The following is a 27,415-nucleotide window of genomic DNA, read 5'->3' as shown; positions in this document are numbered from 1 at the left end:
CTCCCTGTATTTTCCTCTAGGATTTTGATGGTTTTCTGTCTCACATTTAGGTCTTTTATCCATTTTGAATTTATTTTTGTGTATGGTATAAGAAAGTGCTCCAGTTTCTTTCTTTTCCATGTTGCTGTCCTGTTTTCCCTTCATTTTTTTTTTTTTTTTTTTTTTTTTTTTTTTGAAGAGACTGTCTTTTTCTCATTGGGTATTCTTTACTGCTTTGTTGAGGATCAGTTGCCCATATAGTTGTGGGTTCATATCTCGGTTCTCTATTCTGTTCCAGTGATCTGTGTGTCTGTTTTTGTGCCTGTACTATCCTGTCTTGATCACTACAGCTTTGTAATATAACTTGAAGCCCAGAATTATGATGCCTCCAGCTTTCCTTTTCATTTTCAAGATTGCTTTGGCTATTCAGGGTCTTTTATGGTTCCATACAAATTTTAAGATTGTTTGTTCTAGCTCTGTGAAAAATGCTGGTGGTATTTTGATAGGGATTGCATTGAATGTGTAGATTGTTTTGGGTAGTGCAGACATTTTAATAATATTTGTCCCTCCAAGCCATGAGCCTGGAATGTTTTTCCATTTCTTTGTGTCCTTTTCAATGTCTTTCATCAGCGTTTTATAGTTTTCTGAGTACAGATCTTTTTACCTCTTTGGTTAGGTTTATTCCTAAGTATCTTATGGTTTTTGATGCAATTGTAAATGGGATTGATTCCTTGATTTCCCTTTCTGCTGCTTTATTATTGGTGTATAGAAATACAACAGATTTCTGTAATTGATTTTTTATCTTGTGAACAATTTGGGCTTCTTGATAACTAGGCATAATCAGAGCAAGAAAGTTAATGCACAGATAAGCCTATCCAGGTACTCCTAGTTACCACTTTATAGAACTTCCAAAAACTGGGAAATACTGTTTCAGCCTTCATTTTCTCACTTCTGCCAGCAGCCATTGCTGAAATAAAGACATCTCTGATTACTTCATTGAGAGAGACTCTAGTACAGACCCACTAGAGATTCTGTTGAAATAATCACTGGGCTCTTGAGTTGTTTTTGTTATTTGAGTAAACTTATCACAAATCTACATTTCTCAGTGATAATCCTTTGAAACTTATTGGAATGTCTGTTGCTTTAGGGCGAACTTTTATCACACTCGTGTGATAATAATGGTTATCATATTATCCCAGGTTACTAATTGTGTGAGAAAGAAAACATTGAGAGTTTTTTGCATGCCAATTTCTACACTAGGTATTTCACCTGCATTCTCATTTTATTCTCATTAATATTAGGAAGTTGGAATTACCATCCCCATAGGTCTCAGAGCAGGGAAATACCATAGGTGCCTTCAAAGTCCCACAGCCAGGCAGTCCTACTGTTGGATTTAAATGCAAGTTGTGTGTCTGTGAAGTTTGTACATGTTCCTTAACATTACAGTCCCTCCAGGTGGCAACCTGTCTTTCTGGAAGTGTGCTTGGGGATTCTGCTCTGAGAGCTGTGAGGATATATTTTCCCTGATGAGGCTGGGAGAAAAGAATGGGACTTAGTTCGGTTGAGTTAAAGAAAATGCCCCCAAGCTCTAAACATCAAAACCCGCACATTGTATTTGAAAGAATGGAAGAAGCACCTCCCACAGACTCTTCAGAAGAATAAAAATTATGAGGATATTAGATAATATGGTTCTTGATCCCTGGGTGGTGATAAGGTCAAAAGTTTATGTTCCATAAAATCTTTATTTACAGTAAATATTTGCCCTTTTAAAGTTCTTGTTTGGAACCTCACAAATAATCCTGGGAAGTAGGCAAGGGGCTGAAGTCTAATTGGCTGAACTAATTAGTAAGTTGAAGTTAGGACAAGAGTCTCTCACTTCTGACTCTGAAGATGATGTGATTTCAAGCATGACGTATTTTGAAATGACCTAATGTCACCAGAGAGCAGCTGTTTGGATCTTTGTAAATGACATTCAGAAAGTGAGTTTGAAGGGATAAGCATTTTAGGAAATAAAATGGTGGTTAAACTTTGTGATAGTGATGTTACTTGGTACAAATGACGGATCTTGTTTTGTTAATGTTTTATTTTTATTACATATAAATACATGGTCATTATGGGAAAGTTAGAGAATACTGATTAACAATAATCCAGAAATCTCAAAAAAACCCCATAATTTCACAAATTTTATAAATTCACAAAATGCTAAGAATTTGATGTGTAACACTTCAGATTTTCCCTCCCTATATTTCAATGTATAGATTTTACCCAAACGGGGTCAAACCACAATAGTATTTGGCAACTGTTTTTGTTTGTTTGTTTGTTTACTTGTTGCTTTGCCACTTAATAATATATCAAAGTAGCTTTCCATCATTTGTGATGGCATACTATTCCATACTATTGATGCATCAAGAAATATCTGATTTTTATTACTAGGCAATTACATTGCTTTGATTTTTCACAGTCAGAACAAGATTATCATGAATAAGGCTACCAAAAATGTTTTCTTTAAGTTTATTTGAGAGAGAGAGAGAGAGAGAGAGAGAGAGAGAGAGAGCAAGGGAGGGGCAGAGAGGGAGGCGCAGAGCCTGATGTAGGGCTCAAACTCACGAAGCGGGAGATCATGACTTAATCTGAAACTAGGAGTTGGACGCTCAACTGACTGAGCCACCTAGATGCCCTCCAAAAATGCTTATGATGAGTAAGACAACAAAAGAAGTATATATACTGCTGTGTACCATTGTTTTTATACAGATTGCTAATATCTTCCTAACATTTTCTTTGCTCTTTAATGAGACTTGTACATTTTATATATTTCTCCACATTTATTGTGTTCCTCAACACATCAGGCATTTCCTAGGGTGGATGAAACATCATTGTCCTCTTGGAATTTAGCATTCAGATTGTATACATTTTTTTTTTTATTGTAGAAAGCCCTTGCTGCTTGAATTATGATCACTCATATTTTTCTGGGTTGTAAGGCTCGTGTGTTTGGTAGACATGGTCTCAATATCATGGACTTCCTTATTTAACATCTGATTTTGTTTACTAGGTTACATTTTCGGACACAAGTAATGTGCTCTATAATTTGAACACCAAACATCCTGAGACTAAATAAAGATAAATAAAATATTTTTAGAAAGAAGCAGAGAGGAATATTGTGACAACTTACTTGCTATTAATGAATGCACAGTGTTCTGTAAAATAATCATGTTAACCAGTACACTGGTCTTCCTGTATCATCAACATTTCCTTAATAGTCTGTCAAGCAATGCTGAGTCAAAGATAGCATTAAAGAAATTAGAATCAGCTGCTAGAGCTGAAATGTTTACATCCTATAAAATCTTTCCAAAGTAATGTTAAAGACAAAAGACTCAATTCCTTTGATCATGCGACTGGATGAAGGGAGTTTGTGGTTGTAAACAAATTTCTTTCTCTTGAACAAATACTTGAGCAGAAGATCATGATGTCTTCACAGCTAGTTCCTTGCGGGTCCACATTTGTGCCTTTTCCACGACTTCAGCCATCAATATCGGATTCAAGAAAAAGGTACTGTAGGGTAGGCTGTAGCATCAGGGGGTTTAAATAATGGAAATGTTTGAATATTTTTGTTGACATAGATAAAGCTATCACTATTTGCTTTTATTTATTCATCTAAAATAGAGTACTTTTAATAATCCATAGATTCAATGAGCTTATATTGCATGTTTTAAATATATTTAATGATCAACCAGAGATACACATTTCCAAAAATTCTCTTTAGCATTAGTGATATTCAACTCAGCAATTTATTTTTGAGATGCCCAATTGAGTTTATACCTTAGGATAATATGAGTATATATGATTGAGTACACATCATTATCAAAATGCTCTTATTCAACATAATACCCTTTCTCTAACATTATTACTTAAATGAAAGGTATTTTCAATGTGTTATGCCCAAAATTTTTTCTAAAAAAAGCCATTCAGTTACATTATTTAAGGTACATGTTCAAGAATTAGATATTTTTGTATAGTATAGTTGTAAACATGAAAGGTATGGGGCAATCTAATGCACAGTTGTATCCTGCCTGACTTTTTGTTTTTGACGAACTACAATAGCTTTATGTCCAAATGCGTTCATCTACTCCTGCTCCTTTTATCAGTACTTTTAAGGCTGGATTGCCAGCTTTCAGATGGGGTTGTTACAAATACATTGATGTCACCAGTCAAGGGAATAATTCTACCTAATGAGCAAGGGAAGTGCTAGCCAATTTTTATTACTGACAAGCAGTCATGAGCCAGCAAGAAGGAATCTCCCACAGAAGATAAATCTCTACTCCATTAATGATTGTATTTTTTATGATCAACACTTAAAACTAAAATGCTTTTTCCTTAAATGGAGTATGATAAAGTAAGTGTTTGGGTAATAACCCATAATGAGTAAAGATTTATTACATTTCCTATTGGTTCTTTAGTCAATAATACTTTCTTTGACTTGGATATCATTAGAAATTAGAAGTCAGTGTATGCCATTTCTGTTTGATCCTTGATTGAAAAGAAAGTTGATTACTCTGAGAAATGTGAGGAAAGGCTCATATGTGATTTGTTTTCGCAATTATAATGGCACCTTAGAATTTTTTGTTGTGCTTGGAGGAAAACAAAGGGTAATAAAATTAATGGTATCTATAGACCATTTTTCAGCCTTTGTAAATACTTGGGGCTACCCAGAATTGTAACATTGGGTGGAAAATGTGTGTTCGGAGTAATTCCACATCTTATTCTAACTCTCCAGAGAATATTATTTTATGCAAAATCTGAAGGATTTGTCTTTCTGTGGATATACAGTGATCACAGCACTGATGTACTAAACAAATTGAAAAGTTATTTGAAAATGAGACAGGAAATTCTGACATAAAAAACATAAGCTTTTAATTTTTTATCTGGAAGTGGCCATTCTCTCATAGAAGTGATTATGGGGATCATTAGACTAGTGACATGGTGGCTGTCATTCCATTATTGATCATTATCCTGTGGTTTTCTTTTCAAAAATGCTTATTACAGGTAGTTAATCAAAATCCATTTGAGGCTAAGAAAGTTGATAAGTTAAAAGTAAGGGAGAAATGGCAGGAGAAGTTTGGTACATTATCAAGAGCCATGACCTAAGAATCAGACTTATGCTTGGGTCTTGCTCTGTCACTGAATATGAAGGGGATGTACCTCATTTCAAATTGTTTATTTACTTTTGAGTTTCAGTTTGCTACCTATGAATAAAATTTAGCTCTAAAGAATTTCTTGTGTGGAAGAAGTTATGACCCTAGTGTTTGTACAAGATAAATTATAAGGAATTGGGGAGTAAATCTTCAAAATCCATTTTATTTTCACTATTACATTGCACTTTTATTAGATCTCAGCTTCATGACTTGCTAGCAGTGTGACCTTGGACAACATACTGAACTTTGTGAGCCTCACCAATCTCATCTGTGTAATGAAGCTAATCATTCTTAGCTCACATAATTTTTGTAATATTAAAATTTTACGAATACATGCCTAGCATATAGCAGGCATGTATTAAAATGGTATGATTGATTAATACAATATGAGTCCATTTGGGGAATGAAAATTTTCACTGGTGTTGAAAATATTTTTTATCATGTTCATGTTAGTCATTGGGGATTGTTTTTTCTATTTCATTTTTACCTATATTTGTCAATTTCCTACTAAAGGCCTTGCGCATAAAAAGGATAGAATGATTGAACCAAATAACTGTTGAAGATGCAAAGTGGAAAACAGATTTCTTGAATAGTTTCTTGACCCCCACATTGGACATTTTCATGCCAACTACTCAACTAAACAAATTAGGAAATAGTTTTAACATCTGCAGATTATAGTGGGAAATTAATTCAACTTTATGCTTTATATATTTCTTGATATGAATTCTGTGTCTTCACATGTACCAGCAACTTTATTTCACATTAAATTATTTAAACTAATTGAAACTTTTCAAATTGTAACTTTATACTCTTTATTTAAATGTAAGTTCCTGAGTAATTAAGTGTATATCTATCATATGCTGGAAATATATGCTACTTTCAAAGAGCACATGCTGACTTACAAGTGGAATAATGGTTTCCTATTAATATTCTTCCCCATAAAAGAAATTCAGGCAGCTTTTAAAGTACTTGAAGTTGTAAAGTTAATGGCCTCATTTTTAGGATATTTGTTAGAGTATTAATATCATTGATTTAATGTCACCCTGTTTTGCTAGTAAAGTGTTGTTATTTACATGTGAATAATTACGAACACATTTCAGGTGATTTTCCCCAACTTTGTGGTGGTATGATGCATTTCTGTGTGTGCATTTAAAGCCTAGTAATACTTATACTTTAATAACTAAAGGCAAATTACTGAACAGCTACTAAACAGCTCTCATAAATGCTATCATGTCCACCTTTCTCCATTAAAATGAGTAAGAGATAATTTGCCATTTCAAAAGATCTTTTGTTTCTTCAACAGAAACTTTTGAGGGATATACTGTAGAATCAACACGGTAAGGGGGATACAAAAAAGTGCAAGACAGTCAGTGCCTTTGTGTTGGTAACGTTTGGCGACCAGTCAAGAATACTCTAGATCATTCAAGTAAACTATAAGGGAGGTTCTGACCGAGTGTCAGACAGTATTACTTCAAATTTTATCTGTATTTATGTAATATGTATACATATATGTGTGTGAACATTTGATTTGTTCACAGTTATATAAATTTGCACATACACACGTACAGTCATTTCTTCTTATTTGCACTAGTTAGGGTCGGTTAAGCCTCCACAAACACTGAATTAATGAATATAGGGCTGTTGTTCCTAAATCATTACAGGATTGTGTTCCTGCAAGCCTCTGGTCATATTTTCTTCAGCTGATCAATACGTAACTTTATGTGTGTTTGTATATTTATTCCAAATATATATGTGTGTGTGTGTGTGTGTGTGTGTGTGTATATATACACTTTGTATATATATATTCTAAATATATATGTGTATATTATTCCAAATATATTTTCCAAATATATAATATATACACACTATATATATCCATATATATGGAATAATATACACATATATATTTAGAATATATATACACAAAGTGTATATGTATATATATACATATATATATTCCAAATAACTAAATATATGCAATATTTTTTTTATAATAAAACACTGAGAAAGGTTTCGTATTTTCTTGATCCTGGATAACATGACCATAAATTTCGTTGTCTTTCGGCCTTGGAACAGTGTTGTCCATTACACTTTTCTTTGTATTAGTTATCATCTTATGAATCTACAAATTTAGCCAATTTTCCATCTTTTCCAAAACTTCATCATGCACTGTGGATGTTAATTAAACATTTTCAGAGCAGGCTCATGTATAGATTGATGGATTTCCTCTTCCTGTTTCTTTTTTTTTTTTAATGTTTATTTATTTATTTTTGAGAGAGACAGAGAGAGAGAGAGAGATAGAGAGTGAGCAGGGAGAGAGAGAGAGAGATAGGGAGGGGCAGAAAAAGAGGGAGACAGAATCCCAAGCAGGCTCTATGCTCTCAGCACAGAGCCCAATGCAGGGCTTGAACTCATGAAACGTGAGATCATGATGTGAGCCGAAACCGAGTTGGTCGCTTGCCCCTCCTCTTCCTTTTTCTGCATGAACATTGAACTCACAACTGATAATGGTATAATTCATTTCTGAAGAAAGCTTATTTAACAAACGCATTTTTTCTGTAAGGCTCATCAAAAATTTCTTGCATTTGGTACACTAGATAGCACCTTAGCATTACTGCTTAAGGATTATTTTATTTTATTATTTTATTTTATTTTATTTTATTTTATTTTATTTTATTTTATTTTATTTTATTTTATTTTGAGAGAGAGAGACAGACAGACAGACAGACATAGTATGCAAGCAGGGGAGAGGAGCAGAGGAGGAGAGAGGTTAATCTGAGCAGACTCCACTCTGAGCATGGGCTTGATCCCACGACCATGGGATCATGACCTGAGGCAAAATCAAGAGTTGGACACTCAACCTACTGAGCCACCCAAATGCCCCAGGATTATTTTAAGCAGTGAAATCACCAACAAAAAAGCACAAAGAACATGCAAGCATGACACTAAATAAACCACAGAAGAGACACTTGTTTAAAGTATAGGAGCTTAAAAAGGAAGGCAAAGTGTCACCTAATTCAACCCCATCTGGGGACTTGCCCTAAAGAAGACTCAAATTGTTTGCTGCTTTATGAAAATCCACAAATGATCATGAAAATGCTGTGAAGGTTGATTTGATCATGTTCTGTCTACTCACTATTCTCCAACAATCAAAAACAACTGAATCTCTGATCCTTTTCTGGTATTTGCTTTCCTGTTTAAATGGTACTCCCATCTAATCAGATGTTCTAGTTAGAAATCTGGTAGTAAGATTTGACTTCCTGTTCTTCATAGGGACCAAACAAATTACCAAATTGACTTCTTTCTATTCCTAAGTAAGTGTTTCTTTTGTTCCTTTAACATCATCTTTTTTTTCTGGACTAGTGGGTTTTCTCACATTTAATCTTGACCCTTTTGTGCAGTCTCTATGCTGATATAAACTATTGAAAATCACAGACATAACAAATAATTCTCTATTTATATGACTGCCCATTACCTTTAAAGTCCAAGTTCAAACTCCTTAATTTGATTTACAAAACCATAGTACCTTTTCTTGATCACTTTTTTTCTCACTTTTTTACACTCCAGTTATAATATAAAAAAGATGAAAAACTGATGATTACATAATAAAACACTCATTTATAAAAGTTGAAACTTAGCATTTGATTTAAATTAATTTTTTCTAAGGTAGAAGACAGTTTATTTAACACAAAATTACATCTAATTTGGTTGTCCTCCTTCCTGTAGCTGGAGATATATGTAAAATGAAATTTTGATAGCTAAGAACTGCCTCAATTGATACTCAAAATATTAAATTTAATAGTGTCAGTATAGAAATGTCCTAATGCAATTCTAATGTCATTTTCAGTATTATTTATGATAAAGATACTTAAGATACAAGAACATGAAGATCTTGGGGTACCTGGATGGCTCAGTTGGTTAAGTGTCCAACTTTGGTTCAGGTCATGATCTCCCAGTTCATGGGTTCGAGCCCTGCGTTGGACTCTGTGCTGACAGCTTGGAGCCTGGAGCCTGCTTTGGATCCTGTGTCTCCCTCTCTGTCTGCCCCTCCCGGCTCATGCTCTGTCTGTTTCTCTCTCTCTCAAAAATAAATAAACATTAAAAAAATAAAAAAAAAAAGAACATGAAGGAGATCTTACTTAATGAACACTGAAAATAAATAAGACTTTAATATGAACTTTATTATTTTACACAATATCATACATTCATCATATATTTTACATCATGTCATACATCATATTGCCTTTTCAGTGGATATTAGTTATTTTATAGCACTGGCATCCATTTGCTTATTCTTGGTAATGATTCTTCAATTCTCACTGGGAAACTTCTTATTCCTAACTCTCAGTCCGTGGACTTTAGTGTCCTCCTCTACCCAAACTGTAATCCAAAATCCCTAATTTGAGATTGGAGAATATGAACAAGGCTAAGCCAGAGAACTTCATCTCCTGACTTCAGTGTTTAATTTAGAGATGGGTATGTGATACAGTCAGATCCATTGAAACTCAGTGGAAGCTTTTCTTGAAATTGTGGTAAAAACTTGCTTCTTTTTCTTTCTGGACTTAACATGAACCTTTGAGTAGATTCTTTTTCTCAGTTGCAGACCAGAGTCCTAAGTGATATAACATATAACAAATAACATAGTTAAGGCATCTGCAATTTTAAAACTCAAAGCATAGACATGTAAGATTTAGTAACTTCATTACTCTGCAGATTTTACTGATTCCTCATGTACTATAACATTGTTTTGGTATAAGTACATCAGAAACTGATGGCATCTGTAATAATAATACTTTTTGTGTATGTATGATCTTTTAGCTTTTATATGTAATAGGCTCTTAACTCAGGGACAATTAGTTTTTTCACTTGCATTAGTTTTTAATATTTTGTTAACATGAATTAACATGAAGTTAATTTAGAAACAAGTTAATAAGAAAAATGTAAAATTTTCAAAAATACATGAAGAAAGTGAAAGCTGGTTTGAAGTGCAATTGCCAAGTATAGATTCTTTCTGCATAAACATATCAGCTAAATATAATTTATAGAGATATTTATATTCTGTGGCATATTGTTAGAACTACAAGTATTGTTGGAATTTCTTTTTTTTCTTTAAATAGGAAAAATGTGATTGCATCATGAATGAGAAAAATTCCATTATAATTGATTCTCAGTTATTTTCACAAGGTGTATCTATAGTCAGGTTTGATTTCATATCAACTTCTGTTTATAAGGAACACCTTTCTTGTTAATGGTAAGTTAATGATTGCTCAATTTTTATGGATGTAAGAGTGAAATATGCATATTTTCATGAATACTAGAGTTTTAGGTAAGTTTGCATACAATTAGTATTCTTGAGTTTATCACCTATTTTATAATGTGGAATGACTGCTAACAGAAACCTAACAGCCTTATATTTAGAAGGCCTCTTATTGGGGGTCAGAATGTGAGGTGACAGCCTTCAGAGTTCTGCTGACAAACCTTGGGATCACTTGAAAAGATCACGCTGTAGTTATTCCTATAGTTGTGGATGCTAGTAAAGTTATTGTCTTCTCAAAAACACTATAAAGGCTTTACAACAGACTCTTTATAGTTTCTTTCCCTAAATACGGACAATGATGGGGAGCCAGGTCTAAAATTTTCTCCATGTTCCTATAGTATTTTAAAAAATATTTTTCATTTTTCCTAAACCAGAGACATGGGTTATGACAAGAGGCTGAATCTCTAGAATACACCAAGTTATTTATTGTGGCTTTGTTTCTCTCTCTTTTTTTTAACCACATAAGCAGCTAGAAGCGTTTTATTTATGTATTTATTTTATTTCTTTTCCTTTCTTTTTTATTTTTTAAAATTTACATCCAAATTAGCATATAGTGCAACAATGATTTCAGGAGTAGATTCCTTAGTGCCCTTGCCCATTTAGCCCATCCCCCCCTCCCACAACCCCTTCAGTAACCCTCAGTTTGTTCTCTGTATTTATGAGTCTCTTCTGTTTTGTCCCCCTCCCTGTTTTTATATGATTTTTATTTCCCTTCCCTTATGTTCATCTGTTTTGTCTCTTAAAGTCCTCATATGAGTGAAGTCATATGATTTTTGTCTTTCTCTGACTAATTTCACTTAGCATAATACCCTCCGGTTCCATCCATGTATTTGCTAATGGCTAGATTTCATTCTTTTTGATTGCCGAGTAATACTCCCTTGTATGTATGTGTGTGTGTGTATCTCTATCTCTATTTCTATCTCTATCTCTATCTCTATCTCTATCTCTATCTCTATCTCTATCTCTATCTCTATCTCTATCTCTATCTCCATATCTTTATCCATTCATCCATCATTGGACATTTGGGCTCTTTCATACTTTGGCTATTGTTGATAGTCCTATAAACATGGGAGTGCACGTGTCCCTTTGAAACAGCACACCTGTATCCTGTGGATAAATGCCTAGTAGTGCAATTGCTGGGTCGTAGGGTAGTTCTATTTTTAATTTTTTGAGGAACCTCCATGCTGTTTTCCAGAGTGGCTGCGTCAGCTTGGATTCCCACCAACAATGCAAAAGAGATCCTCTTTCTCCACATCCTCGCCAATATCTGTTGTTGCCTGAGTTGTTCATGTTGGCCATTCTGACAGGTGTGAAGTGGTATCTCATGGTAGTTTTGATTTGTGTTTCCCTGATGATGAGTGATGTTGAGCATTTTTTCATGTGTCGGTTGGCCATCTGGATGTCTTTTTTGGAGAAGTGTCTATTCATGTCTTTTGCCCATTTCTTCACTGGATTATTTGTGTTTTGGGTGTTGAGTTTGGTAAGTTCTTTATAGATTTTGGATACTAACCCTTTATGTGATATGTTGTTTGCAAATATCTTCTCCCATTCTGTCGGATGCCTTTTAGTTTTGCTGATTGTTTCCTTTGCTGTGCAGAAGCTTTTTATTTTGATGAGGTCCCAGTAGTTCATTTTTACTTTTGTTTCCCTTGCTTCCGGAGACATGTTGAGTAAGAAGTTGCTGCGGCCAAGATCAAAGAGGTTTTTGCTTGCTTTCTCCTTGAGGATTTTGATGGCTTCCTGTCTTACATTGAGGTCTTTCATCCATTTTGAGTTTCTTTTTGTGTATGGTATAAGAAAGTGGTCCAGGTTCATTGTTCTGCATGTGTCTGTCCAGTTTTCCCAGCACCACTTGCTGAAGAGACTGTCTTTATTCCATTGGTTATTCTTTCCTGCTTTGTCAAAGAATAGTTGGCCATACGGTTGTGGGTCCATTTCTGGTTTCTCTATTCTCTGAGTGTTTGTTCTTGTGCCAGTACCATACTGTCTTGATGATTTCAGCTTTGTAGTATAGCTTGAAGTCTGGGATTGTGATGCATCCTGCTTTGGTTTTCTTTTTCAAGATTGCTTTGGCTATTTGGGGTCTTTTCTGGTTCCATACAAATTTTAGGATTATTTGTTCTAGCTCTGTGAAGAATGCTGGTGTTATTTTGATAGGGATTGCATTGAATATGTAGATTGCTTTGGGTAGTATCAGCATTTTAACAATATTTGTTTTTCCTATCCAGGAGCATGGAATCTTTTTCCATGTTTTTGTGTCTTCTTCAATTTCTTTCATAAGCTTTCTATGGTTTTCAGTGTATAGATTTTTCACCTCTTTGGTTAGATTTATTCCTAGGTGTTTTATGTTTTTTTTGTGCAATTGTAAATGGGACCGATTCCTTGATTTCTCTTTCTGTCACTTCATTGACGATAACCATATGATCCTCTCAATAGATGCAGAGAAAGCATTTGACAAAATACAGCATCCTTTCTTGATAAAAACCGTTAAGAAAGTAGGTATAGAAGGATCGTATCTCGAGGTCGTAAAAGCCATATATAAACAACCTAATGCTAATATCATCCTCAATGGGGAAAAACTGAGAGCTTTCCCCCTAAGGTCAGGAACAAAACAAGGATGTCCACTCTCACCACTGTTATTCAACATAGTATTGGAAGTCTTAGCCTCTGCAATCAGACAACACAAAGAAATAAAAGGTATCCAGATCAGCCAGGAGGAGGTCAAACTTTCACTCTTTGCAGATGATGTGATACTCTATATGGAAAACCCAAAAGATTCCACCAAGAAACTGCTAGAATTGATTCATGAATTCAGCAAATTTGCAGGATATACAATCAACACACAGAAATCGGTTGCATTCCTATACACCATCATTTGTTTTTTGAGATGAGTTATATTCATTTTTGTTTCCTCTCTTATAAACTGATGCTTGAAATTCAAACTTATTTGGTTCAGGAGATATTTTACATGTTTCATTTCAGGGGCAGATAGTTTCATGATTCTAAAAGGGATGTTTTAACAGAGTTACTAAAGTCATAGTTTTGAAATTTAATGATATATTAATATGTAAATGAAAAAATTCCAACAAAATTAAATAAATGGTAACAATTATTTTATCTTTTGATATAGATAGAGAGAAGCAATTGACTAGTTGCTTAAATATTCATATGTTGTACATGTACTTATTTAAATATTTAAGTAAATATTTAAGAAAAAGTTCACAGTCCACATTTTAGCCTTATTTTGCCAGTAATTATTGTGCAGTGCTTTAGTTAGTCTGAAGGTATTACAAAGGCAAAAAAAATTTTTTTCAATGATACTTTTCTCTCACAGAGAAGAAAATAATGATACTGTTTCTTCCTCTTTTGGTGAACTATGAGGGGGAAGTTTGAAGGAAATTGCTAGGTGGGAGTTTCAAATAAACCACCACCTCAGAACATACAAAGAAGGGATTATGGAAAATTAGAAAAATCTTCAGAAGAGATTTAAAATTGACAGTATGATTTTGACTGATAGGAATGTAAATAACATGATCAAAAAGTTGACTTTTATATAGCAAAATTCATTCAACACTCAGCAAATATATTGAGTACACATATAAAAATATGTGTATATGGCATTGTGTTAGGTTCTGAAAACACAATGAAAATGAACAAAATAGGTACAGTTCCTGCCTTCACAATTTTAGGGCCAAACAAAGCTATTACTAGCAGCTTTGGAGGGACAGATAGCTTTGCCCTCAGATCAACTCTTGATGAAGCTTCTAGTTCTATGTTATTAATGATACATTCCATCTGGCTCTTGGTGGCTTCCTGTCTAATTCAGTCTATTTTTGCGCATTATTCCTGCAAAGCACTAAGATAAGCTATTTCTGCTTTGTTCAAGGAGAGTATACACTTCCAAAATGTAAATATGCCAAATTTGTAATTATAGATTTTTAAAAGTTATCTGTTTTCCTCCTTTAAATATCTGTGTTCTGCGTCCTATGGCATAGAACCAGTTATTTGATCTCTAAGGTCCATTTGAAAGATAGAGACCCTTAAAAAGGCAATCCTCATATATCGTAATAAGTCTATGGTAAAAAGAATAGAGTGCACTAAGTAAAAATACAGGTATGTCACTTAATAAAGACTTGGGTGAGGACCAAGTTTCAAATGAGATGAGACCTGAGGGAAGGAGGACAAGATCTCAAAAGGAAGGCAAAGGAAAGCTTAGTTCATTTTAAGGGTTGTTTATTTTTCTTAAGGTCCAGCTGAATATTTTTATTGAAAAGTAGTGACTCAGAGATTTAAAAGCCAATAACTTGTATGATAATTGAGTCTAGTTAAGGAAATGAAGAGGAATTATGGTATGCCAGAGTATTCATATTATCCATAGCAAATCAGAAGCATGCATTTTCAAATTAACAAATGCGTTCTTCCTTTTGGAGCATGGTTATTCGGGAATTTCTGTTTCCCAGCATAGATGCCAGATGGCAGTAGCCACAGATTGCCAGCCTCTGCATGCTGATAGTTGTCAACTTTGGATGCTAATGGAGTGTTAGAAGCAACTACTGCTGAGTAATTTTTATATCCGTGTATATTAGTGAACATCCATTATATTCTAGTGAACATTCATTATATTCTAGGCACTGGGCAAACAATTATAAGTAAGCAAATACTGATTAATATCTCTTTGGTGGAGGTTGAGGTTTAATGTGGCCTTAAGAAACTGTGTGAGGACAAACTTTATTCTCCCTTAAACCAATTCTGAATTTTCATAGAATCTTGGATGCCATAATTGGAATTCATTGGGGGAGGGAGATGATAGGCATAGAGAAAATTAGTAGGTAGATCACAGTACCTTCTTTCTCAGACACAAGGTGATGGGAAGAAGAAAGTGGGTGTTTATTTCATTTACAATACTTCCCTCTGTGTCACTATACATCACTCACACTAGGGATCTAATCTGGCAGTTTTTGCAGTCCTATCTAATTAAAGGTCATGCCTTAGAATAGAAGACTTTGCACATCACGGTGGTTTCAATGGTGTGAAATATTTTCCAGCTATTTATGTAGATTGATATATGAATGGAGCTTCCATTTTGGTTCAGTATTTCTATTTATCACTGAAAGTTTTGTTTCGTTTTGTTTTTCCATGGTTTGCCTTAGAAAATAGATTTTAACTGAAAGCAAGTTTAAATATCTATAGGTCATTTGTGCAAGTTAGGTCATTGACTGAACATGTTCATTACAAGCATTTTTTTTCTTCTTATGCTAAAAGACTTTTTATTACTGAAAGAACTCTAGAGAACAATACAAATATGTGCTCAAATGAAAAGATAATTCATTTGACTTTTGTCTTGACCACCAGAAGGATGGATTTGCCATCAGCTCAGATTGGGAAATGTTAGGGAAGGAACTTAGAAAGTTTGGTTTGGTTATGCTGAGTTGGAGATGTCCACTAGCGATCCAAGTAGAAAAGTTGAATAGGTGGTTAAAGGTATGAGTTTGGAAGAGAAGCCTAGGCTGGATATATAAATTTGACAGTCTTGGGCATATAGATGTATTACACATTAAAAAAATTTTTTTTAATGTTTATTTATTTTTGAGAGTGAGACAGAGTGCAAATGGGGGAGGGGCAGAGATAGAGTGAGACCTAGAATCCGAAGCAGGCTCCATGCTCTGAGCTGTCAGCACAGAGCCTGATGCGGGGCTCCAACCCATGAACTGTGAGATCATGACCTGAGCCAAAGTTGGACAGTTAACCTACTGAGCCACCGAGGTGCCCCTGGATTACACTTTGAGTATAGTTACAAAAGAGATGATTTTGTAAATATTTAGTTTTGAGAGAGAGAGAGACAGAGTGTGAGTAGGGGAAGGACTGAGAGAGAGGGGGACACAGAATCTGAAGCAGGCTCCATGCTCTGAGCTGTTTGCACAGAGCCCAATGCAGGACTCAAACTCAAGGACTGCGAGATCATGACTTCAGCTGAAGTCAGACGCTTAAATGACTGAGCCACCCAGATGCCCCAAAGAGATGATTTTTGAGAATAGAAGAGAAGGAACCAGCCAAGGGTACTCAGAAGGGGTAAACTGTAAGGTAGGAAGAAAACAAAGGGAAGAGTGCGTTGGAAGTCAAGTGAAGAAAGTGGTTCAGGATGAAGAAATGATCAGCTATGCCAAATGCTAATAGGATACCTAAGATGAGGACTGATATCTGATTTTTTATTTTGCCATATATACATCACTGGTGACCTTGCTAATTGCAGACTTGGTGACGAGGTGAAATAGGCTTAAGAAAGAACAAGAAGTGAGAATTGGAGTCAGTGATTTCAGGTTTATTGTTAGTAAGTGTTATGGACTGAGTTGTGTCCTGCAAAATTCATTTCAAAACCCTAGCCTAGCACAGTACTTATATTTGGAAATAATTTAACAGGGTAATTAAGTTAAAATGAGGCCATCAGAGTGGGCTCTTATCCAGTCTGAATGTGTCTTTGTAAGAAAGGAAACTTGAACACACCAAGGATGCTTGAACACAGAGGAAAGACCTTGTGAGGACACAGTCAGCAGGTGTCACCTACTCTCCAAGGAGAAAGGCCTCAGGAGAAGTCAACCCTGCCAGCACCTTGATCTTGGACTTCCAGACTCCAGAACTGTGAGAAAATAAGTTTCCATTGTTTAAGCCACCCATTCTGTGGTATTTTGTTATGATAGCCCTAGGAAACTAATACAGCAAGTCTCAGTATTGCTTTCTTCTTTTCAATACCAATTGGAACCATGACCAAGAAGGCCAAGTGTATTCATCATCTTCGTCTGCTGTAAGGGATTTTTCTTAGCTCATGGACTGAAGATGTTGCCTTTCAGGAATTCTGTTTTTGTTTTTTTTTTTGTTTTTTTTTTTAATGGGAATTTCTATGGAGTTCTCTGTGGGAGGATTTCTTTGGGGGGATTCCTGTGGAGCTCTTTGTGGGGATTTCGTTGACAAGTTTCCTGCTTGTCAAAATATAAATTCTATACCATCAAAAATTGACAGCTGGCACCAGGGTGAACAGCAGCTTTACTGCTAGCTTACTTCACTGGATTCTTATTTTCTTGTCTTTTCTGTCTTGTAAGGATTTACCTTACTTTCTTACTAGTTAAGCCATACATGTGAAAAAGTGGTGTGGTATGGTGGGGTGGGGTGGGGTGGGGTGTGTGTGTGTGTGTGTGTGTGTGTGTGTGTGTGTGTGTGTATCGATACATGTGTGTCTGTGTGCCTGTGTGTGTATAGGACATCTCTTCTACCACATGGTCAGAAGCAAAATCCTCAATTACTTTGAAATTTTTCTTGTGATAAAGCAATTTGATGTTATTGATATATTGGCAATTTAATCGCAATCAGTTGCTTGCTTTTTGATCAAGTTGAAGAACCATTAAATTCAGTATCTCTGGTTTTAATTCTGTAGGAGCAGATTTTGATAGGGAGTTTGGGTAGTGGGCTGCCCTGAGAAAGGTGTGACCTCAGGTAAGGCGGCTCACTGTACCCATGACAAACCCTGATGCAGCTGACAGCTGGAAATTATTGGCAGTTATTGAAGGAGGGCAAACGGGTGCTATGCTTCCATGTTTACCATATCCAATTATATGTTAGTTGACATGATACAGTCTTAGGGAATAATATTTACTTATTAAAGTAGTTGAAGCTGAAATTGTTAAGCATTTCTTGGCATGTGTAAATAAATTTTGTCCAAAAAATTCCTAACATGTCTGTCAGCTATGGGTAGTATATTTTATAATCTGTTTCAGCATACTATATAATCAGAAAAAAAACAATTTAAGAAATAAAAAAGAAAATTTGGGGTGAGGGTGGATAAGAGGTACAAACTTCCAGCTACAAAATAAATAAGTCATGTATGTAATATAACCATGGTGACTATTGTTAATAATACTGTATAACATATTTATTATAGCATAGTTGCATATTGATATATAGCATATTTGAAATTTACTAAGAGAGTAGATCTTAAAAGTACTCCTCACAAGAAAAAAGCTTGTAATTACGTGTGATGATGGATGTCATCTAGATTTATTGTGATGATTATTTCACAGTATATACAGATATCAAATCATTATGCTGTACACCTGAAGGTAACATAATATTATATGTCAGTTATATCTCAATAAAAATAGCAGAAAAGGTAAAGTTGATTCATATAATTTTTTCTTTTTTGGTTAAGCTCATATGTAATCAGGATTAAGTGTGTGGGCTAGAGGTAGACTGCCTTGTTTCACACCTAGGCCCACCAGGTATTATTTGTGTGACTTTGGGCAAATGCCTCTGTCTCCTAATTGTAAAATGGAGACGTTAATAGTGCCTGTTAAAGGTTTGTCTTGAAAAATTAAGTGTGGTAATACATCTTTGTGCTCAGTATAGTGTCTGGGCATTTTCAATAAGTGGTTGCTCCTGTTAACTTTATTGTCCGTGTTTATTAATACACTTCTTGGCTTCTATTTAAGTTCTTTTGATTATGTCTTCTTTTCTGTCTTTGTGTTTTCATCTATTGCTGTTACCTGATGCTTTAGCCATTTTAACTTCTTTGAAGACCCTGAATATACTATATTTTTTCTCACACAATTTTTCCCTTTGAATCTGCTGTTTCTTACATCAGAAAAATCTTTCCACATGTCTCTCTTCTCATCCAAGCTTGCTAATCTTATTCTCTCTGGCCCCCTACTAAATCCCCCCTGGGCTAAAGATTTGACTCATACGCTTAGTTGGTAGACTATGTGGATTTCTTCTCATGTTGTACCCTTGAGTCCCTCTCACATCTGTTTTTTTTTAAATAAATATAAGATATTTAGGAATTTCTTGTGTCCCCAGAGGTTCAGAATTAGTTTAATTATAATTCTTAGTTTGTGGCACGCTGTCATTTAATTCACTTATTCCTTAATCTATTAATAACTTATTAATAATGTATATACACCTATCAGCACTCAAAGAACTAATACTGTATTAATAACTTACAGCAACTCTGGATTCCTCCACTTTCTTCCCTGCCTTTCTCCCAGGAGTCGTTACAGTTGTTATTTTGGCTTTTCATTTATTTGATTTTATTTTATTTGTTTATGTATTTTAATTTTTTTAATGTTTATTTTTGAGAGAGAGACACAGAGTATGAGTGGGGGAGGGACAGAGAGAGAGGGAGACACAGAACCTGAAGCAGGCTCCAGGCTCTGAGCTGTCAGCACAGAGCCTGACACGGGGCTCGAACTCACAAAATGTGAGATCATGACCTAAGCCGAAGTCAGATGCTTAACCAACCACCCAGGGGCTCCTACTAGCTTTTAAAAAATATAGTTTAACAGATTATGTGTATCCCTCAACAAATTATTGTTTGGTTTTAGATATTTTTGAACTTAAAAGTGGCTAGCATGCTGCATGTAATGTAGTCTTTTTAAACTTGCTTCTTACCTTCTGCATTGTTACTAAGATCCATTCTTATTCTGTCATATAGCCATATTTCATTAACTTTTACTGCTGTATTTAATTGCATAAATATGCCACAATTTACCCATTTCCTTGTAAGTGGATATTTGATTACTTCTGGTTTTTCTCTGTGCTCTCATGAAAAGTGCATTTTTTTTGACCCTTTTTGTATATGCATCTTAGTGCATGTGTATAAATTTCTCTATGGCATTTGTCTAAGAGTAGAATGACTGAACTGCCAATATATGAATATTCAGTTTTATTAGATAATGCCAAATTGTTTACCAAAGTGATCTCACCAACTTATGCTTCACCAACAATTAATAAATCCTTTGATTCACGTTCTCTTCAACATTTGGCATTATTATGTGTCATTCTTGATTTTTTCAAATGGATATAAAATGTTATCTCACTGTAGTCTTATTTGCATTTTCTTGAGTACTGATGAGGTTGAAATTTCATCCTCAGTTTATTAGCCAGTATAGCTCCTTTTCTCTAAAATGCCATTTCATATCTTCTGGCTACACGTTTGTCATTTTCTTATGATGTGTTAAGGATTCTTCATATATTCTTGATTTTTAACCTTTATTGGTTTTGTATCAAAATATCTTCTCCTAGCTGTGAATTTGTTTTTCACTCTCTTTATTTAAAAAAAAAATTTTTTTTACATGTATGTATTTTTTGAGAGACAGAGACAGAGCACAAGTTGGGGACGGGCAGAGAGAGAAGGAGACACAGAATCCGAAGCAGGCTCTAGGCTCTGAGCTGTCAGCACAGAGCCCGACGCAGGGCTCGAACTCACAAACCGTGAGATCATGACCTGAGCCAAAGTTGGACGCTTAACCAACTGAGCCACCCAGGCGCCCCTGTGTTTCACTCTCTTTAAAATTAAAATTTAAAATTTATAAAATGAGCTATACAAATGTCCTAAGCCCATCCTTGAAGCTATTTAGTGATTTACACTCTTACTTTTCCAGGCAAATATTTTATACATAGTTTATGATATTATGTTTTTGTATCTTAAGTACTTTGACTATTCAGAAGTCAAAAAAGTATTCACCATTATTTTTTTCATAAGAATTTAAAAGTTTACTTAACCTGTTTGGATGTAATTTAATCCATAAGTTGTGAGATAGGGGTCCAAGGTAATTATTTTTCCTATTTATTTATTTAAAAAGTCCATTTATTGAATCCTTTCTTTGTATTCCTTATTGATCTGTCATACTACTTTTATTATATATTAATATTGAATATACACAATGAATCAATTTCTTGACTCTGTTTCATTTCACTAATCAATTTGTCTTTCTCTGTGCTACTTTTATAATGTCTTAATTATTGTAGTATCATAATAAGTCTAGATACCAGATAGGGCAGATATTTACTCTTTATTCTTATTTAGTTTGATCTTTTACTTCTGTAGAATCAGTTTATCAAACTCCACAAAATTCCCTATGTGATTTTGATTGGGATTTTATAAAATCTGTGGTATTTTATAATATAAATAACAAATTGTTTTCCAAAGTGATAGCACTTTAAATTATACTGATAATTAATAAGAAATTCTTAATAATTTGAAGAGGAGCTATTAAAATGTAATTTTTAATAGGTTGAAAGCTATGTCCCTCATACAAATATAAAATGAAAATGTCAAATAGTATACTCAACTCATTAATTAATAATTGAAACAGTAATTCTTGAAAACTGGTCCACAGGACATTTAAGAAGCTAGGTATTACTAGGCAATAAGATTGCTCAGTTAGTACCCCTCTTCCAAAAGCCCTACAGGGCCATCAATGTTAACCTATGGAGTTACCTCTTATACTGGGTGGCAATTCTTTGCATATCTATTACACAAAACTCGACACGCTAATGTCTGCTCCTTCACAGGTGTCAAATTGCACAGAAAATAGAAAGTCGAGTCTAGCATTTTACTGAAAGAACATCCAATAAACTCTTTTGCCTATTTCTAAATTTTGGATAATTTTTCTGACAAAAGCGACAGCAACTTCTTTTCTGGTATAATATTTTCGTATTTTGACTGTATCATTTATTATATCTACCTTCTCATACAGTTTGGGGAAAATGCATTGGTAAAGTTCCATAGGAGAACTTGATTTGACTATTAAAATGCTAAGATGATAACTAGATTTTCAGATTACTGGTGTATTCTCTGCCCTATATAGACATTTAAAAATAATTTGACATTTAACTTTCACATTATTTAGTGAAAATACAGAAAATGTATTTATTACTTATTTATATTAGATAATATAGATGATTTTTTCTTTAATGGTTTTTAAAATAGTAAACAAAGAAAACCTGAAGATCCATTTATGTATGTAAGGAATTAGTGAAAAAAGTGTGTTGTTAACATAGAGGAATATATAGACTTATTTTGTAATAATTAAAAATGATGATCTAGGCCTGCATCTTTTAAGTTTAAGTAAAAATAATTAAGTTTTAGAGCAGCAGGTGTGGTTTGACTCCCTTTATACTGTTTAAATTGAACTGTCACTAGATATTTATTAATGCAGCGAAACTAAACTTGTTTAAGCTCCCTGAAGTGAGTAAGCATTAAAAGTGTTTCACAAGATGATGTTAGAAGTCAGGTATTTATTAGGCTTTTTGAATCAGGGCTCAAGTGGTGTTAGGAGGATCTTTCAAAGAGAAAGGATTTGCAATGATCAACTTTCATGATAAATCATTTGGAACTGGAGGACGTGGCAAAGTGAAGGTTTTGAAGTCTTAATGAATAATGAGTACAAAGACAATGCACATCTTAATGAGTAGTTGTTGCAGATAAGTGATGTGTTTGCCTAGGTGAACAGACTATTGTCTCCAATAAATTGATCTGTAGGAATTTTCTGAAGTAAACAGTGAAGTTATTTATTGCTTTATATCCTTATTTTTCTTAAGGAAATGTTTCTTGGAGGAATCAACTACATCAAACTGACATAAGTAATCCATAGTTTCTGTTTTTCCAATTATAAATGCGTATTCTTTTTTTATTACCAACACACCAGAAAAAAGTTTACCAACACACCAGAAAAAAGTTATCAGTTGTGATTATTCAGTTTTGTAGGCTCATATATGAAGTATCCTCTTTAATTTTCATAACAGTTCTGTTAACAGAAGTAATAACTGCATTGTACAGTAAATAAAACTTAGCAAATTTGATAATCAAGTACATATAATCTGATTCCAAAGTCCATGCTGTTCTCTCACTTAATCCTTATACTGTACTGTGAAATAAACAAACAAATGAACATACAAACTACTGTGGGAAAAGAGTCAATTTCCCTAGAAAACCCATTAGTTTTACTGTTAAAATTTATGGAGTGAAATTCTATTTGCAACTATTTTCCCTTTTTCCTCCAAATTGTGTGACCTTATCTTTAAATATATCTAACCCAATATGATGTATCTATTTCAAGTCATATATGTTACTTTTACCTAAGTTATGAGTGCTAAGTACTAGAATATTCTAAAGAAATATATGTGTCCTAGTGAGCTGTGCCCATTAGTGAAATATAACTTATGAGTGCCAAATGGAAGAGCTGCTTGGAGGGTGGATTTAAAGTCTTATGTCATTGGTGCAAATAATTATATAAAATTAAAAGGTACTTCTTTCACTGTACATGAGTGTCTTCTTGTAATTTCTGGATTCATACTAACAACTAGTATCTATTTAACATGACTTGACTCTTGAGATCCAATGGGTCCCTCTTTGAAAACACGCATTTTTTTCCCTCACCAAACTGGGTTTTGCTATTTAACCCTGTCATTCTTAGCCATCCTGGGCTGCATGAGCACCGTTATATTTTTCATCAATGTTTTTAAATGACTGGGTTCACTATTCCAATCTGAGTTAGAGATTAGGTGGTATCTTATATCCTCTTCTTACAAGTATAGAGATAAAGAAAAGAAGATTTGCATGTTGTAGCTGTTACGAGTTTTGATTGGGAGGCTGTTAGGTTTGTGGTGGGGCTGTGCTGCCTTAGTCATGTTATGTAAGCTTATAACCCTTTCTGGGGCTAATAGCTTTGTATATGCTTCCAGAATGTATGTGTACATGTATGCATGCATATATATATATATATGTATATACATGTGTATATATATATGTTTATGCATGTATATGTATACATGCGCGCGCGCGCGTGTGTGTGTGTGTGTGTGTGTGTGTAATGGGAAGAAGTAGAGTTGAGGTGAGAGAAAAGAAATGGACATGATCTTAAAGCATCTGATCTGTTTTTTGAGGTGGTGGTGTAAAAGATTTATAATACATAACAAACACAGTTTACTGTAAGTCTAAATGCTATATATTTTTGCTACTTTTTATTACATAGAATAAAAATGAATAAATGTTTGCAATTTTTTTCTCTTCTCTTCTCTTCTCTTCTCTTCTCTTCTCTTCTCTTCTCTTCTCTTCTCTCCTCTCCTCTCCTCTCCTCTCCTCTCCTCTCCTCTCCTCCCCTCCCCTTTCCTCCTTCTCCTTCCCCTCCCCTCCCCTTTCCTCTCCTCTTTTCTTTTTTCTTCTTTTCTCTTTTCTTTTCTTTTTTTTAATGGCTTGAACTAGGCCTGCACCCAGCTTATGCAGTTGGGCAGGGCTATGAAAAAGCAAAATCTCCTTGCAACTTAAGTTTGAAAAAGTGTACCTTTACACTTATCCTAGCTTTCTTTATTTTTTGCTTCTCATGCAAAATTAAGTTAAATGGGCTTGCCTACCTTTAATTATTTTAAATAAAATGAGGAAGTCCAGACAGTAGGTCCTGAAAATGAACACTGCACATGAACACATGAGTTTTCTTTTTTTTTATTTTTTTAAAATTTTTTTTTTTTCAACGTTTATTTATTTTTGGGACAGAGAGAGACAGAGCATGAACGGGGGAGGGGCAGAGAGAGAGGGAGACACAGAATCGGAAACAGGCTCCAGGCTCTGAGCCATCAGCCCAGAGCCTGACGCGGGGCTCGAACTCCCGGACCGCGAGATCGTGACCTGGCTGAAGTCGGATGCTTAACCGACTGCGCCACCCAGGCGCCCCTGAACACATGAGTTTTCTAACTGAAGAGAGACTTGAATACAAAAGTACTCTTGGGTGGACTGTAATGTGTTTTACCATGGAAACCACAAACTTGTGTATTTCCAGCTACCTGCAAGCCTTGATTACCAGGGAGTGACAAGAACATAAATGCAACTATTGAACAGCTATCAGCATTATGTATAATGAAAGAAAATTGATAAGTGATTAGCACCCCAGATTCTTCCCTCATTACCAATACATCACTACATACATACATTCAAACACACACATACACATATCCGTGTGCATATATGTGTGCATATGTGTTGTGAGTATGTATCTATACTACCTGGGTTATCTTTCCAAAAATGATGTTGTTTTAAATTTCATTTTAAAAATCAGAGAACATCCGGGCACCTGGGTGGCTCAGTCGGTTAAGCGTCCAACTTTGGCTCAGGTCATGATCTCACAGTTCATGAGTTTGAGCTCTGCACAGGGCTCTGTGCTGAGAGCTTGGAGCCTGGAGCCTGCTTTGGAGTCTGTGTTTCCCTCTCTCTCTGCCACTCCCCTGCTCGTGCTCTGTCTCTCTCTCTTTCAAACATAATAAATAAATGTTAAAAAATTTTTTTAAAATAAGAGAATACTATTGAAAGTCATCAGAATTAATCTCTGAGTTCTCATAAGATGTTACTGACTTAAAGAAGGTGAGAAACTTAGGCTTGAGTAATTATGAAAAGAATTGGATAGGCAAAAAGAGAGGTTGGAAAATTTAGGAGGGACTTAAGAGTATTTAAAGTGAACTTAATTTTGTGCATGTAGTAAAGGTTGGAAGCTGGGTAGAAACCCGTTGGAAGCACTTGAGCAAGAACTGGTGAAGTTATTTTTTTAAGATGAAGAATTGATGGTAGGCTTATTCATTCATTTATTTATTTTTTTTTATAAGGCTCCCTTTGAATGGTTGCCGTATTAAATAAATTAGTTACCAGAAGTTAGGAGTGAATATTTGGAAATAGATACCTGGGTTAGAGTCAATATTCAAAGGGCACAACTAAACAAATACTTGTCTTTATCCCTTGGTAGGTCTGGTGTTTGCAATGCTCTTTTGTAATATTTCACAAATGACCCAGAACTCTCCTAATAATGAAGAGTCTACTGGTGAGGAAGCAGGAGGCAAGAAGAAGTAATGGAAAGAACAGTGTCCCAATTCTGCCCCAGTACTAGCTATGAATTTGGGCAATTCACTAAAATTCTTTGAATTAAAGTATCTTTTTCTATAGAATAAAATTGATGACTGCCTTAACCAAGCCATATCAACATTGTAAAAATTAAGTATGATAGTGTATTTTTTCCGAAATATTCATAAAAATCATGGGGAGATAGGGCAAATAAGTAAATCTAAATAATATTGAAACAAAAATAGAAACCCACAGGGAATTATCTTTAATTATAAGAAGATCAAGTTGGAATAAGAAGGAGCTTCTAAGGATTGAGCTCACTACAAACCCAGGGTTTGCATCCTCAAATAGTTTAATCTAAGGAAGGAAAGGAAAATGCTTTTTATCGCTCCTACTGTACTATCCACAGAGAGTCCATAAGGTTTGTACCAAAGATAGAACTGGGGACCAATCTACCCTTTCATTCAGGTCTTCAGTCAGTCATAGTTAATGCCTAAAAGGTCCCAAGTAATAATGTGGCAGGCTAAAGATGCAAGCGTGAACAAAACAATACATTCCTGGCCCTCTTGGAACTTACATTCTAATGGACTTACTTCATAGAACTGAGAAATGCTACTGTCACCATCATAGAAAATGATTGTATTAGTTTACAAGGATTGTCATAACCAAAAACCAGAAACTAGGTGCCTAACAACAAGAGACGTTTATTAACTCTCACCTATAGAGTAATGAAGTTGAAATCAAGTTGTTGGTAGTGCTATGCTCTCTTCAGTCTCTGAGGGAGAATCCTTGTTGCCTTTTCAGCCTCTGGTATTCCAGGTGTTCCTGAGATTGTGGCCCTAAAACTCCAGTCTCTGTCTCTGTCTTCACATGGCCATTTTTCTTCTCTGTCAGTATCCAAATTTTCCTGTAATAAGGACACCAGTGGTATTAGATTAAGGACCCATCCTACTCCTGTATGATCTCATCTTAATTTAACTAATTATGTCTGCAATGACTCATTCCCACATAAGGTCACATTATGAGATACTAGGGTTAGGACTTCAACATATTTTAGGGAACATAGTTCAGTGCATAACAATGAATTTAGAGAAAATAAGGCGCACATTCACAGTAATGTGTATTTGAAAAGTTGTAATTCTCATAATCATAAACCGCATTTAAGATTAGTTGTGGTGGGAATAAAGTGAGAGAAGCTTGGCAATAGTATACGGAGAGATTTTACTTTTTCTCCTTAGTCTTTGGAGTCAGAACACCAAGCATGTAATTAGAAGGATGCCC

At 34.7% G+C, this 27,415-nt stretch overlaps 1 protein-coding gene and 1 long non-coding RNA gene across 11 annotated transcripts in view; one reads left to right on the top strand and one right to left on the bottom strand.

Annotated features, from left to right (window-relative positions):
* The window catches only part of KCNT2 (potassium sodium-activated channel subfamily T member 2), a 364,649-nt gene that overhangs the window by 71,560 nt on the left and 265,674 nt on the right, over positions 1-27,415 (top strand). The gene's annotated exons all lie outside the window — the stretch shown is intronic.
* The window catches only part of LOC147572499 (uncharacterized), a 43,367-nt gene continuing 42,766 nt past the window's right edge, over positions 26,815-27,415 (bottom strand). Inside the window, exon 4 of the long non-coding RNA XR_015245794.1 lies at positions 26,815-27,041. This is a non-coding gene — a long non-coding RNA (uncharacterized LOC147572499). The remainder of the gene's footprint in view (positions 27,042-27,415) is intronic.

The sequence above is a fragment of the Puma concolor genome, chromosome E4, assembly GCF_028749965.1.
Source record: "Puma concolor isolate L17-30 chromosome E4, mPumCon1.1.hap2, whole genome shotgun sequence".
In the NCBI taxonomy this organism is placed as follows: Eukaryota; Metazoa; Chordata; class Mammalia; order Carnivora; family Felidae; genus Puma; species Puma concolor.
This window is presented reverse-complemented; position numbering and strand designations above follow the sequence as displayed.